Source organism: Oryctolagus cuniculus, chromosome 14, assembly GCF_964237555.1.
Source record: "Oryctolagus cuniculus chromosome 14, mOryCun1.1, whole genome shotgun sequence".
NCBI classification, from domain to species: Eukaryota; Metazoa; Chordata; class Mammalia; order Lagomorpha; family Leporidae; genus Oryctolagus; species Oryctolagus cuniculus.
The window spans coordinates 73,608,093-73,622,940 of NC_091445.1; the positions used below are offsets into that span (position 1 = coordinate 73,608,093).

The window sequence follows — 14,848 nt, forward strand, 5'->3', positions numbered from 1 at the left end:
ATTTTGGCTGCTCAAAGTTAAACTTAATACTGTCTTATATTTATAGGTAGCATTGGTTTGTACTTTTCAACATTCCTGTTGCATTATTTTCTGTGTGAAAAAGCTGATTTAGAAAGCTTAACTCACACCATTAGTATATTGTAGTAGACTTGTAATCCAATAGGAAATTTCATGTCATGGGACATGAAATTGAAAGATCTTATTTTGGTGCAAAACTTTTTATAATTTATTTATTTATTCTGAAAGTCAGAATTAGAGAGCAGTCTTACACCCACTCGGTCACTCCCTAAATGGCCACAACTGCCAGGGCTGGGCCTGCCAAATCCAGGAGTCAAGAGCTTCATCCTGGTCTGCCACAAGGGTGACAGTGCACAAACAACTGTGCCATCTTCTGCTGGTTTCCCCAGGCCATTAGCAGGAAGCTGGATTGGAAGCAGAGCAGCTGGGCCACAAACTGGCACCCAGATGAGATGCTAATGTGAAAGGCAGCTTTTCCCCTATGCCACAGCGCCAGCTGCCCCTGCAAAACAATTTTAAATCATGCATTTTTTAAAATAATATGTATTTTCTTTCAACCTTTTGAAGACCCCTCTTTACACAGTTTCAGGATTTTCTGCATCAAAATTAATTTATCTTCCATGTTTCATAAATTTTTTGAAGTACACTCATAATTAGGGAATCTCTGCAAATACCTCAAAGAGTAAAATATTCTTTTTCATTAAATATTCCTTCTAAGAAGGAGGGAGCCCTGGGAATGGAGTTGCATTTGACCTTTTACAGAATCCAGTTTAGCAAAATAATCCAATTTGTAGCTGCTGGAACAGTGACTCTTTAAATGGGGAATATACTAGGTAAACTTTTCTGTTTGTAGGACTTCCTTGTGGCATAAATAACAGGTTTGGGGATTATTTTTTGTAAACTTCCTACTCTGGACATTTTTATGTTGATGAGAACAGATGTTACCCTACACTTTAAAACTGCATATTTATACTTTTATATGTCTACTTTATAATTAAAAATAACTCCTTATTTCATTGTAATTCCATGGAAACCTAACTTTAAATTAGAAGTATATTATGAAATAACATAATGGGACTATAACATTGAAGCCATCAAGATTCTAAATATACCTTATCAATAATATGCTTACTAAGAGTTTGAAGGTATTTGGACATCTGTTCCCATAATCTATGCAATACTGAAATAAACCTAATAAATCTAGCCAATATATTTTAGGCCATAGGTTCTCAAATTTAATGGTCTGTTATCCTCACCTTGGGAGCTCTTAAAACTATCAATGCCTAGACCGTATCCCAGACTAATTAAACTTTTACCACTAGAAATGCTGATCTTCCAAAAAGCTACCCAGGTAATCCCAATAGGCATCAAGAATGACCAGAGTTAGACCTTCGTATTTAAAAGTATGGGCCATAAACTACCAGCATCCCTGAGAACTTGTTAAAAGCTGGAATCCAGGGCTGTACTCTAGACCTACTGAATCGGAGTTTGTACCAGCCTCTCCTGATGGCTGTGCATAATCAAATCTGATACACAAAAGCAATTGCTTGTTACACCTGTGCTGGCAAATCTCCAGCTGGGGTCTCCAGCCACAGAAAAAGATTTGAGCTTTAGAGTCTTTCAAAATAGTTAATTGGCCATACTGAACTCTCTCAAGCCTACATTTATGTCTGATGTATTTAATAAATCTTTAATTCCTATTTTTTAAAGTTAGCTATTACATAATTGCCAAGATGGTAATTCTTCCCAGGTGAGAATATAAAAATAATGCTAGGAGCAAATAAATTCTAATTTGATTTTTTTTCCTAAACAAACTCAATTAAGTCTTTGGAAATTATATGCAGTAATTTAAACTGCTATTCATTATTATAATCAAAGAGTATGTAATAAAACATTAGCAATAACTGTAATGTACTGTGAATTTCTATTTCCCACCAGATGCTTGTAAACAAATATTTGCTACCCCCAGTAGACTCAGCAAATGAGAAACTTGCAAATGGTTTCATTTTGCTGTAGATAAGGTACATATCAAATTGCATTTTGCTCCTCTGGACCTGTCTTTATATGCTAAGTATCTTGCTAACTTTATGATGAGAATGTTGATCTTAGAGGTCATGTATACTCCCTTACAAACAAGTTAGCTCTTTCTCTTTCCTGATGTCACTGGAATGACACTGTAAACCTAATTTTCCTTTATCTCCCCTTTCTGTCATCAATTTTAGTTTTACTTTTTAGTCCATATCATTGATTCTTTCAACCTCAAATTTTCATTTTTTTAATTTTTTATTTGAAAGAGTCAGAGAGGGAGAGACAGATCTTCCGTTTGCTAGTTCACTCCCTAAATGGTTGCAACAGTTGAGGCTTGGCCAGCCTGAAGCCAGGAGTCAGGAGGTTCTTCCAGGTTTCACATGTAGAAGCCATTTTATGGGACTGGAGCATCCACAGATTTTGATATCTGGAATGCACTAGATCCAATGTCCTGTGGATACTAAGGGGTAACTCTGTCCAGATAAAATAGTGTCTATGTGGAGTCCCCCTATTAGAAGCTCTTAGTTGAGAAAGGGTTATTGTGCTTTGCAATCGTATGGTTTTCAAAGCAAGTAAGATTGGCTGTGGTAAGTATCAGAATGTGTAGAAATAGAAATTGAAGAAGGATTTCTAAGGTAATTCTGAGGGTTTGAGGAGAGAGGAACCCTCTTTCCAGGGCTGGAGCATAGATATGCCATGTCCATATTTATATTACACCAATCATTAAGAGCAATACATTTCATTTTATGCATTCCTTTTTTTAGTACCTGTTTGGAACCAGTCACTGAGCTGTGTTTGGGAAAGACCACTGTTAAAGTAACTTGAACAAATTGTGTAAGAGTACAGCATGAAAGGGGTCACTTCTAAGAGGAACTCTATAGAACAAGGACCAGTAAATTTACCTGAAATGGTGAGAAGAAACTTGGAGAGGTTAAGTGGGAAGACAAGAAGGGTAGGTATGCCAAGACCCTTCCTGCTACAATAAGGAGATGGGATTTGACTATAATGGGAAACGGCTGCAAAGTTTAAGTAGGAAAATGGCTTGGAAAACTTTGCAGATCACACCTGCCACAGGTGGGCCGTACTAAGGATGGACTGGAGGAAGCAAGATTGCTGGTAGGAAGATTGGTTAAGACAATGCATATTTTAAAAATCCTAGAGGAAAATGCTGATGGCATGAGCAAAGACAGTAATAACAATCCTTGCAATAGGATTGAAAAGTCAATAGGAGTTATTAAGAGATAGGATTAAAAAGGATTTGTGCTGCAGATTGTTGTTCAGAGTTATGGGAAGAGTAAAAGTCTAATGGTAAAGCTCAGATTTCTGGAGTGGGAGAGCTGATGGCACAATTGAGAGGTAAAGGAAATACAGAAAGAGGCTGATTTGAAAAGAAACACAGTAAGTTTAGTTTTGAATATTTTTAGTTTGAAGTGACTGAGACATCTGAAGTGCTTTTGTGTATGTGTGTGCCAGATTCACTCCCTTACCAGGTTTTTGCTTAAGTATTACATTCTCAGTGGCATCTCCCCAAATCAACCTTTAAAAAAAAAAGTAACAAATATGTATTGTGGTACGGTGACTGAATTTACTGAGTTTTTTCTGGGATTACCACAGTGTGGAATTAGCAAACCAATTGCTTATTGCTCCAGGCCCTTGGCTCTTGTGTTCCCTATCCTACAAGGCCCCTTTGATTCCCCTCACCATTCTTTTCACTTCCCCTTTTACTCTCTGCAGAACCACAGTTCTGACTGTGGCACAGGTTTCACAAAATTTTATTTATGCCTTTCTTAAGGTTTGAAAATATGTGTTCTAAAAGTTTACTTTGATTAGCCCCTAGTTTTGCTGACATACATTTTCCAGTTGAATGGTTTCCCTAGAAGTGAAGAACAACTTAAAGAGCCACTATTTCAGATAAAGTGCCTTCAATTCTCCGTGAAATAGTTACCCTTATATTGATGTCAGTATTACTGTTTATCCGTTGTTTTGTAATTCACTTTATGTGATCAAGGAGATTTAATAATTTAGAATAGTCCTATTCAAAATTGTCTCCATCTATTATGTATAAGAATTGCCAGTTTACAAGTTCAGTGCAAAAATATTACTTTTGTAATAATGTAAAAGACAAAATGACTTGTTATTTTATTTTATTTTTTTTCAGATTATTTATTTGAGAGCGAGAGGGAGAGACAGAAACAGAGATCTTCTATCCACTGGTTCACTCCCTAGGTGGCCACAACAGTCAGGGCTACACCAGGCTGAAGCCAGGAGCTTCGCTGGGGTCTCCCACATGGATAGCAAGGGCCCAAGCACTTGAACCGTCTTTTGCTGCTTTCCCGGTCACGTTTGCAGGGAGCTGAATTGGAAGTGGAGCAGCCAAGAGTTTTATTAATATAAGGAGAACAAATTTCATGTATTTCTAAGATGATAACCATACTTCCTTTCTTCTGTGTCCCTTCTTCAATCCCCCTAATCTCTCTCTTTTCTTCCTTTCTTTTTTTTCTTAGTTTTTGTAAAGACATAATTTAAAACCCCTCTATAATCACAGGTTTAATTCACCATTAACTGTGATATTCAACAAATAAAAAGTGGGAAGACCACAGTTCCACAGGAGTATAAACAAGAGTTAAAAACAATAATTGCAGCAGAAGGACATCAGAAGGTGTCCATTTCATTCCTATACTTTTTTTGGCATTCTATATTAATGCCACATATCAAAGAAAACATGTGATATTTGTCCTTTTGGAACTGGCTTATTTCACTAAGCATGATGGTTTCCACTTGCATCCACTTTGTTGCAAAAGACAGGATTTCATTCTTTTTATGGCTGAGTGGCAGTCCATTGTGTATATATACCAAAATTTCTCTATCCAGTCATCAGTGGATGGACATCGGGGTTGATTCTATATCTTAGCTATTGTTTATTCAGCTGCAGCGAACATGGGGATATAGATAATTGTCATGTGCTGGTTTGATTTCATTTGGGTAAATCTCAGCAGTCATATGGTATTTTAATTTAAACTGGAGATGATAAAACCTCACTCATGATTCTTTGTATAGTAAGAATTATTCCTTTTTAGGAGGTCTTTGATATGATACCACCATCTGTGTTCTTATCCATATTTTGAGTACTACTTAACTGATTTCCAAGTACATGAATTGGTAAGATAGCCCATTTATTTTCCAGCATTTAATTTATCTATTTTAACTCATTAATATATTCTGCTTTGATAACACTAGAAAAGAAATTAGGATATTGCAAGTTTGATAATGTAAGTTGAGGGAAATATAATGAGTTTCTTTAAGAAAAATCCACCTTGTATGCAATATTTTCATTGATATGAGAAGGTTTTATATGTGTAAATGCCAGTGGCTAAGGATTGTAATATTTTAAATAAATTTTGGGGCTTGGGTTGCTAGTGTTCTTTTAAATTCCCTTTCCTTCTTTCCCTAAGATTGCCCGTACTAAAACCCCATTCATTAGAATGCTAGTTTAGTGGAAAAACCTCTTTAAAAAAAAAAAAGACTGCTTTCTATAATGTAAGATTTAGTAGACTTAGAGCTTATTCTGATCCGGGAGATATATTTGGCTCCAAAACACCCAGTACTGAGGCAGGGACATTGTCTGCCAGGCAGCAGAAAAATATCTTGTCTGTCACTTACCTGGCTATGCCCAGGGTTGTTACCAAGTGTCTCCACTCCAGGAGTGGGCAACCTGGTATAATAAAAATTGCTGTGTTCTTAGCCAGGTTCTGTGGTAAGGGCTTTAGAATGCATTATTCTTTCAAGAACCCTGTGAGAAAGGTTTTGTCATTACTATTTTCAGATGAGAAAACAAAGGAGGTTAAATAATTTGTCCAAAATCACACAGCTGGTTAACTATGATGAGGTACCCCATCAGGCAACTCCAAAAACAGAGTGCCAGCTCCATTTCTCAGTTGTCTGAGTAGGTCAAATGTGTGTCTAGAAATAAATTATTTGATATTGCTGAGTGGTTATATAATCAGCCAAAGTTTATGTCATCATGTTATGAATTTTTATTTTCTTCCACAATTATTTAAAAGTTATATATAATGGAAAAATTGAACAAAACAGGAACTCTGTCCTGTGGCACACTTTGCATTTGATCTTAGCCAAAAGACCGAGAAGCTATATGTGGCACAATTTGTAAATTATAGTGGAGAATTAGAAAGGATAGGAACAGTATTGCAAGTCTATTAAAAAAGCCCCTCAGGCCTTTACTGTTTATTTGTTACCTTTAATAAATAAATACATTTATTTGTTATTTTCATCTAGTTCTAGCAAGTTTTTTTTTAACTTTTTAAATCTATTATTAATTCGTGTATTATTTCAACAAACATTTATTAAACACCTTAAGTAGCTGCAACTATGTTACCCTTGGGCTTGCAAAGATGAATTAGAAACTTCTCTCATAGGTAAATTAGTTAAGAGGGACAAGTGGTCAGACTGACAGGGAAGTGTGATAAGAATCAAAAGTGACAACTGCAGTTTTGGTGGAATGTGAACTGCCATCAAAAGAAAAAAGTCCAGGTGTTAGTGTATTCATCAGGGCCTGGGACATCCTGTAATAGAGTGGTATTCATATTGATGGAAAGATTGAACTACATTCAGGGTATTCTATTAAAGAAGGCAAGGAATTATAATATTTTTCAAAATGATATTCATCCAAAACTGTTAAAAGGTACTAGTGAAATATTTAGCTATCTGTCCTATCTAGGATGATAGTTCCAGGTAGCCAGCGTTTTTCTGTATCATTGTAGTCTCAATAAGAAAATTCAAATAATTGCTGAAGGATGGATGCTTATTAAGGAAAAAAAAAAAACCTGTTGGTTTTAGTTTTAAAATTTATTCAAAGGTGGGAGGTACTTCTGAGTTCTAAGTTCCAGAAGTTTTATGTCTGGAATTTTTCATCAAGTACTAGCATAAACATTAACTAGGACTTTTTGTTTGACACAGTTGTGAAAAACTGCTCTGTGGAAATAAAGCATGTTTTAATCCTACATTTCTGCTCATTTGATCCTAGGATCATAATTTATAGTTTAGTTTTCCTACCCCAAGTGTGTTGTTGACCATGGTTTCAAGAGATTAGGCAAAGGGAGCTGAGAATTCTTCTAAGGCCCTTCAACTTTCCTTGGTAAGGTTTTTTTTTAATTTTTTTTAATTAATTAATTAATTTATTTATTTATTTTGACAGGCAGAGTGGACAGTGAGAGAGAGAGACAGAGAGAAAGGTCTTCCTTTGCCGTTGGTTCACCCTCCAATGGCCGCCGCGGCCAGCGCACTGCGGCCGGCGCACCGCGCTGATCCGATGGCAGGAGCCAGGAGCCAGGAGCCAGGTGCTTTTCTTGGTCACCCATGGGGTGCAGGGCCCAAGCACCTGGGCCATCCTCCACTGCACTCCCTGGCCACAGCAGAGAGCTGGCCTGGAAGAGGGGCAACCGGGACAGAATCCGGCGCCCCAACCGGGACTTAACTCTGCATCATGGTGCCTGTCATCACTAATCTCTATAGTTATTAAGTGTTTACGTAAGTATCTACCCCTAGGTGAGAAATTTATAGGTGGAATCAGGAGTGCAGCCCAATGACCATGACTGTAAGGATATTGAAAGATCTTAGGATTTGTGATATCCATGGTTTTGTTACTTCCTGGTTTTCTGTGTGTACAAACAGTAAAACAATTACAGCAGAAAAGAAGGCTTACTTGTTTGTTTTCAGGACAGTGGTGGCAGAGGCACTTGGGACATTCCATTCCTCCCTAAAGCCTCTCCTGGAGAAAGGATGTCAGGACAGAGTGAGTAGTGGTAGCCACTGCAGGGAAGTGTGGACCTGAACTCAGGAAGAAAGGTGACAGAGAGGTGGCTGGGGCCTGAGAAGGCCCTGAGGTTGGACAGTGGGAAGGTCCACTTGGACCTTTTCTCTCATTACTTATCATCTTATCCTTGGTTCTATTATTCGGAAAAACACCCTCAGCAAACAATAGCAACTTCTCTCTTAAGTTGTGTATTTCACTACTAGGCTCACATGGACTGGGTGTGGTAGAAGGAAAGGAAATTTTCTGCAAAAGGGAAAAGAACATGATATATCTTTTGAGTGAGAATGAACTATTGTAATAGTTCTCTGACCTTTTGTGTCTCAATGGTATTTTCAGCCTGAAGCGGAAGGAAGTAGAGTAATGTGTGGAATGTGGGAAGTGGGTAGAACTGAAACAAAATTAACTATCTGCCTTATTTAATGTAGCCATGTATTTTCAAGAAAATGAATCTGTTATCACCATGGTAAATGTCTGTCTCTGGACCTAACTCCATTTCCTCAAACTGAATAGAACTTAGTGTTACGGTTTTTGGTATCTTCCTGGGGATCATTTTCACCCTTGTGTCTAACTTCCGTATTTTTCCCTAGGTCACAGACAAATATTACAGGAAATAGGGTGATCTAGCGGGAAATGTAGACAAAGTCAACACCTTTTTCATTGGTTAATTGAGGATTCAAGTCTCTTAGATTTGCATCTCATACACAGGTTCACATGTGTCCTTGATCAATTAGAAACTTTAATTGCAAGAGTCAAGAAGCCAGTGAAACCAAATTTTATACTCGGGACCATGGAAAGGATGTTGCACACCAAAAATCACAAAATCATTTACATACTATTTGCTACAGTTACCAAAGACTGTAATACCAACATTTACAAAAGCATTGCATTTGTGAATAACCCAGTGTGATTCAAAGAAAGTGCCCATGTCATTCTCAGAGGAGGTTGTAGAAGAACTGGCCTGTGAATCATGAGATCAGGGTGTGCCCAGGCGCTGCTATTATATTGAGTAACATAAGAAAATCATTACATCTTTTAAGTCTTAGTTTCTTCATCTATAGAATGAGGAAAGAAGGGTGGTTCTTGAGTTTTAGTCTCTCTAGCAGACTTCTGGTTCATCTTGGTGCAGTAACAATACTTGTTTTTACAAGACATGTAAAATAAATCTTTAGTGACTCTCAGGCTTAAAAAGAATGTATTTTGCACCGTTTTTCAAAGCTGCCAGACTTTGGGTTTGGCTGAGTGCTAAAGAGAGCAGCCTGCTAGAAGGAGCAAATTCCAGAACCAAGGGTCAATTATTTGGAATGCTTTGCCAAGTACTCCCTTATTTTCAAAGTTGTTGGGGGCCTTTAAACATGAGCATTAAGGAGAAAACAATTATTTAAACCACTTTGTTAAAAGGTGCACTAAAATCTTGAGGTTTACAAATATGGTTTTTAATAATTTGCCGCATTCCAGAGGCAGGCCAAGTTGCAGAGTCCCAACATTTCTCATTATTTCTCTTCCTTATCAACTTTGCTTGCTCATCTAAAGAAACAGGCAGTGGAAAAACACGGGTTTTTATTTTTACTGGAATATCCTTTATATTCAGCCAGTGTTTCTCAAACCAAAGAGCACAAATCACCTATAGTTTTAAAATTATATCGATGCCTACTTCCAAACAAGACAGAATATTTAGAAAAGCTGCCCAAGCACCTGCATGTTTGACATGCTCCTCAGGTGTTTCTTAACTGCAGCCAAATTAAACCATGGGGCGTCCTCATTCAGTAGGCCAATGCTTTCATTGTATCCTGTGACCATGATACCAACCAGCTGTCTGTTTAAGAAAAGATTGGGACATAGATGCTGCAGAAAAGGCAACTTTAGAAAGTTGATGAGGGGAAAAAAAATGCTGGTGAGGAGAGTGACTTTAATGACTTATGAGACTTCTCTAAACCACCATGTAGTTTTGAATTGCTATCATAAATTCGCAGTTATGATTGATATTGATGCCTCCTACATGTACATCCAATAGTACTTTGGGGCCAACGTTGTGGTGTAGTGGGTAGGGCTGCCACTTGCTGCACCAGCATCCCATATGGGCCCCGGTTCAAGTCCTGGCTGCTCCATTTCCAATCCAGCTTCCTGCTGGTGGCCTGGGAGGGCAGCAGAGGATGGCTTGAGTTCTTGGGCCCCTGTGCCTATCTGGGAGACCTGGAGGAAGCTCTTGATTCCTGACTTTGGCCTGGCCCAGCCCAGGCTGTTGTGTCCTCTTCCAGAATGGAAGACCTCTCTTTGTCTCTCCCTCTATGTGACTCTTCCTTTCAAATAAATAAATAAATCTTTAAAAAAATAGAGTACTTAAAAAAAATTGTGGTAAAATTGAATTAAAAGATGTTTATTTTAGCCGGCGCCGCGGCTCACTAGGCTAATCCTCCGCCTTGCGGCACCGGCACACCGGGTTCTAGTCCCGGTCGGGGCGCCGGATTCTGTCCCGGTTGCCCTTCTTCCAGGCCAGCTCTCTGCTGTGGCCAGGGAGTGCAGTGGAGGATGGCCCAAGTGCTTGGGCCCTGCACCCCATGGGAGACCAGGATAAGCACCTGGCTCCTGCCATCAGATCAGCACAGTGCGCCGGCCGCAGCGGCCATTGGAGGGTGAACCAACGGCAAAGGAAGGCCTTTCTCTCTGTCTCTCTCTCTCTCACTGTCCACTCTGCCTTCAAAAAAAAAAAAAAAAAAAAAAAGATGTTTATTTTGGCAAAAAAATTTTTGAAGTCAATGCATAATTTTGAAGAGTGAACCAGTGAATAGAAAATCTGTCTCTCCCTACTCTTCATTTAAAATGAAAATAGTTTTTTTGTAATACATATTTTCCATGGTTTCTTTGAAGATGTCGTTTTACATGTTGTGAGATACAGTGGAGATCTAATTCCTTGAAGGATAGGTATTATAATCTTTTTGGATGCAAAAATTGTGTAAGAACAACTGAAAAACTCATATACCATACAGAGTAAAGGCTAATAATACCAAGAAATAGGAAGATGTGAAGATATCAGAGGCACGTCATGCCTCTGGACAACATAAATCCCAACCATTGCTGTTTGTCAAGGATAGTGTTCAAACAAGAACAAGTGGGCACACTTTCAGGCTACATACCTGCTTGGGGGAAAAATTACCTGATTATAATTAGTTGAATAATTGATACAAAATTATTTTTCATTGTATATTATTCTTTTTCTGAAGAATTCATAATTAAATTTCACTTAGTTTTGTTCAGAGACTGCTGATATTGGAATGGATGTTTGATTCACCAACTAGAGCTTAAGAACTAGTTCAACTAGCAGATCTAAAACTGTGACTTACTTAAACACTCCAAGTCTGTTAATCTCTACATTTTCAGCCTGTAAAAATCTCAACAAGGAATCTGATAGTTGTCCTGAAGCATCATGGAAGTGTAGGAAACACAGAGAATGCTTAGTTTCCACAGTCTTAGGTCCTTTGGGGATCACTTCAGGTCACTTATGTGTCTTATCTCTGCCTTTCTCCAGCTGACATTTGATTCTAGAAGGAAACAAAAGCCAGGAAAGAGGAAGATGATGTTATACTTCCCCAGTCCCCACACATATTTGTCCTGAGCCTAAACATTGTTTTCCAATACAGTTGTCTACCCTCAAGCCTGGAGGAGGAAGACAAAGATAAGAATCAGTTAGCAAATATATCCAGATTTCCTGTTGGGCACCAAATGCTAAACAGAGTAGGGCACAAAAAGTTTCGAAGAACAAGGTCCACCAAAGTTTTTACTCTCCTAAAGTAAAATCTCAATTGTGAGGGAAGCCAAAGTTAAAAACATAAAACATAGAACAAGTGCTTCTCTTCTACTTTCCTAGAGGTGCCAGATGTGGGATAGAGTAAATGAGACATCCTTATTCTAGACCTGTATTTATTGTTTACCTGAAATTCAGACTTATGGCCTAGCAATCCTACAGCCTCATGTTCATGTCTTTGACTCCACTGGCCATGGCTAGGCTTGGGCAAAAAGACTTTTGCTTGGGTAGATGTTGGGAGGAGCCTTGGTAAAGGCATTCCTTCCCTGGGAACAGTCTTGGCTCTGGCATTGGAGCCTTTGTTAGAAGACTGGAGAAGGTTTGACCTCTTCCCCTGTGTTTGGGAAACACTGACCTAAGTCTTTCAGCAATGACTTCTTACTCCAAGAAGATGCCTGACTGTGACACATCTTTACAGTATGAATGGTTGCGTGTTTATGATGCCATGAGGTAATGTGAGGTTCTCTTATAAAAAAAAATAGCAATTGTTAATTACAAGGGAATTTATAGTCTTGATAAATTGAGGAATTGCTAAGGAGAAATTAAGTTATGAAAACTCATCAATGTCAAGAATAACATGTAGCAGGGAGACAGCACTAAGTAGTGGCGAAAGGTAAAGGCCGTCTGGATTTAATGTCTCTAAAAATGACTAATTTGCAAACTTATTTCAATTTTATCACCTGTGGACTGTCAACTTTGTAGGGTTGTTGTGTTGCTTTTTGTTTTCAAATTAAGTGAGATAATAGAATTTTTTTGTAATGCCTGGCCCTGAGTAAATTCTCAAAAACCTTTTACCTATTTTGTATGTGGTATCTAAAATTTATCTCCTTTAGACCCAACAAATATCCACCAACACTGAGCACATTTTCAATTCAGAAAGGTAACAAAAATGCCAGCAGAACCAAAATGTCCTTGTTTTCAAATAGACAGTTTGCTTCTCAGAAAAGTGAACATTAATGACATTTTACAGATAGTTGAAGATATCAACCACCCATAGTCAGTAACTTAAACAATTTAGTGTTTACTTCTATTAATCTAAAAGAATTATTTTTAGCCATGGCATAAAGTGTTCATGTGGTCATGAACTCCACATAAACGAATCAGCAACTTTCAGTTTTAGGTAGGGACAGAGAGGCTGGGGGGAGGGGAGCTAATGAATCTAGTGTTTTATAAATTAGATGGTTAAGAGCTCACTCACAGGCTGAAAGAGTATTGAGTAGGACTATGTGTCTCTTAGATACCAGGGTCCGGGCTACTAAAGAAGGGACAATGTGGTCACATCTATATCCGCAGAGCAGGTCTCAGAGGCCATTGCCTTGTGCATCTCAATGCCCTTGGGGTGTGAACCTCTCAGGGAAGATAGCAAAGCTCTTTTCCAGCACTATACATTTCTGGAAAGTACTATGTTTACTCCCATCTAGGCATTTTCATTTTTCTACAGGATTATGGAGAATGTGATAAGAGTAAAAGTTGATCTGCATGTTGACCAGCTCCAGCAGGTAGAGTTTTCTTTGCTCTAGTAGTGTTTTCATGTAATATCACTTGGCAGCTTGATTCCTCTGCCTCAACAGAATGGACATCTAGAAGCAGATAGTGGTGGAGGCGCTTGGAGGTTCTAAGCCTGTGTTAGCATGGAGTCAATTTAGAGTTGTTTAAATCCTCTCAAATCCAACACATTCTAAAGCTTTAAACACTATCCAGTAAGAAATTATATCTAAGGAATTTTTCCATTAAACATTTAGTCTGGTTTAAAGCTAATAAGATGCTCATCTTTTTAAAATTTGTTTTCCCTTCTTTAGCCTGCTTACTTTTTACAAAATTCAGTCTGTTTAATATACCAGAATAGCCAAATACCAGGAAGGGGTGGAGTAGAAAGTTCCCTGGGCTTGGTTTCAGGAGAACCCAGCCCAAACCTGGTTTCCAAAAAGTGGTTTTCTGACCTTGAGCATCGCAAGCCATCATGTGCCTCATTTATAAAGTGGGGAACAACACTACCTGGGAATGTGGGGAAGCTTGAATCGCAAACTTTTATGTAGGCTCCTGGCACGTGTGTATGTCTATATATGTTCCATTTGTGGACTTAGAGGGATCTGGTCACAAGCTTTATTAGAGCTCCTTTAAAAAATGTAAAACATATGTTACTTTTTAAATGTGTGTGTCCTGACCATATAGAGATTATCTTCCTTCCAAAGAGACTAAAATTGAGAAGAAATATTGTGCTTTAGTGTACCAACTATTAAAAATTGAGAGGTCTGAATAATATTTATCTCATTTTCCAGAATCTTACTCGATTTCTTGCCTTTGTTCAAATTATGGGAAACGAGGCTGGTCTTGTGGCATACTAGCTAAGCCACCACTTGAGATGCCAGCATCTCATACTGGGGTGCTGGTTATAGCCCCAGCTGTTCTTCTTCAGCGCCAGCTCCCTGCCAATCTGCCTAGAAAAGCAGTAGATGATGGCCCAATTACTAGAAAAGCAGTAGATGATGGCCCAATTACTAGAAAAGCAGTAGATGATGGCCCAATTACTTGGGCCCCTGCTGCCCACATGAGAGACCTGATGGAGTCCTAGGTTCCTGACTTCAGTCTGACCCAGACCCAGGCTGTTGCAGCCGTTGTGGGGTGAACCAGTTGATGGAACATTGAGATTTCCATCTCCCTCCCTCCCTCCCTCCCTCTCCTTCCCTCTCTCCTTCCCTCTTTCTGTTTTTCTTCCTTTCAAATAAATTTTTTTTTAAAAAAAGTTAAGGTGGTACAGACTTGTGAAGAACTAACATTATAAATATGTATCTTTGCATAGACATATTTTAATGTACACATTTTAAAAGGTTTTCTCTGTTTAATTTAGAGCAGGGCTTGGCAAACTTTCTTCAGTAATGATTCAAAAAGAATAACTTTTTTAGGCATTGCAGAGAACATGGTCTCTGTAGTGGTTCTTAACTGTGCCATTATAAGATGAAACCAGCCTTAGACAGTAGTAACCAACAGGACATGGCTGTGTCCCATAAAACTTTATTTACAAAAGTGGGTTGTGGGCAGGATTTGGCCCATTGAGTATAGTTTGATGACCTTTGGCCTAAAATAGGAGACAGAGCATGTTTACAATGGGAAAAATTAAAACAACTCACCTAACAGAAATATGGACATAAATTTGTGATTGACTCAGTAGTTTT

The 14,848-nt window shown here is 38.4% G+C and overlaps 1 protein-coding gene across 1 annotated transcript in view; it reads left to right on the forward strand.

The window, feature by feature from the left end:
• The window catches only part of ITGA1 (integrin subunit alpha 1), a 176,202-nt gene that overhangs the window by 15,016 nt on the left and 146,338 nt on the right, over positions 1-14,848 (forward strand). The window lies entirely within an intron of this gene.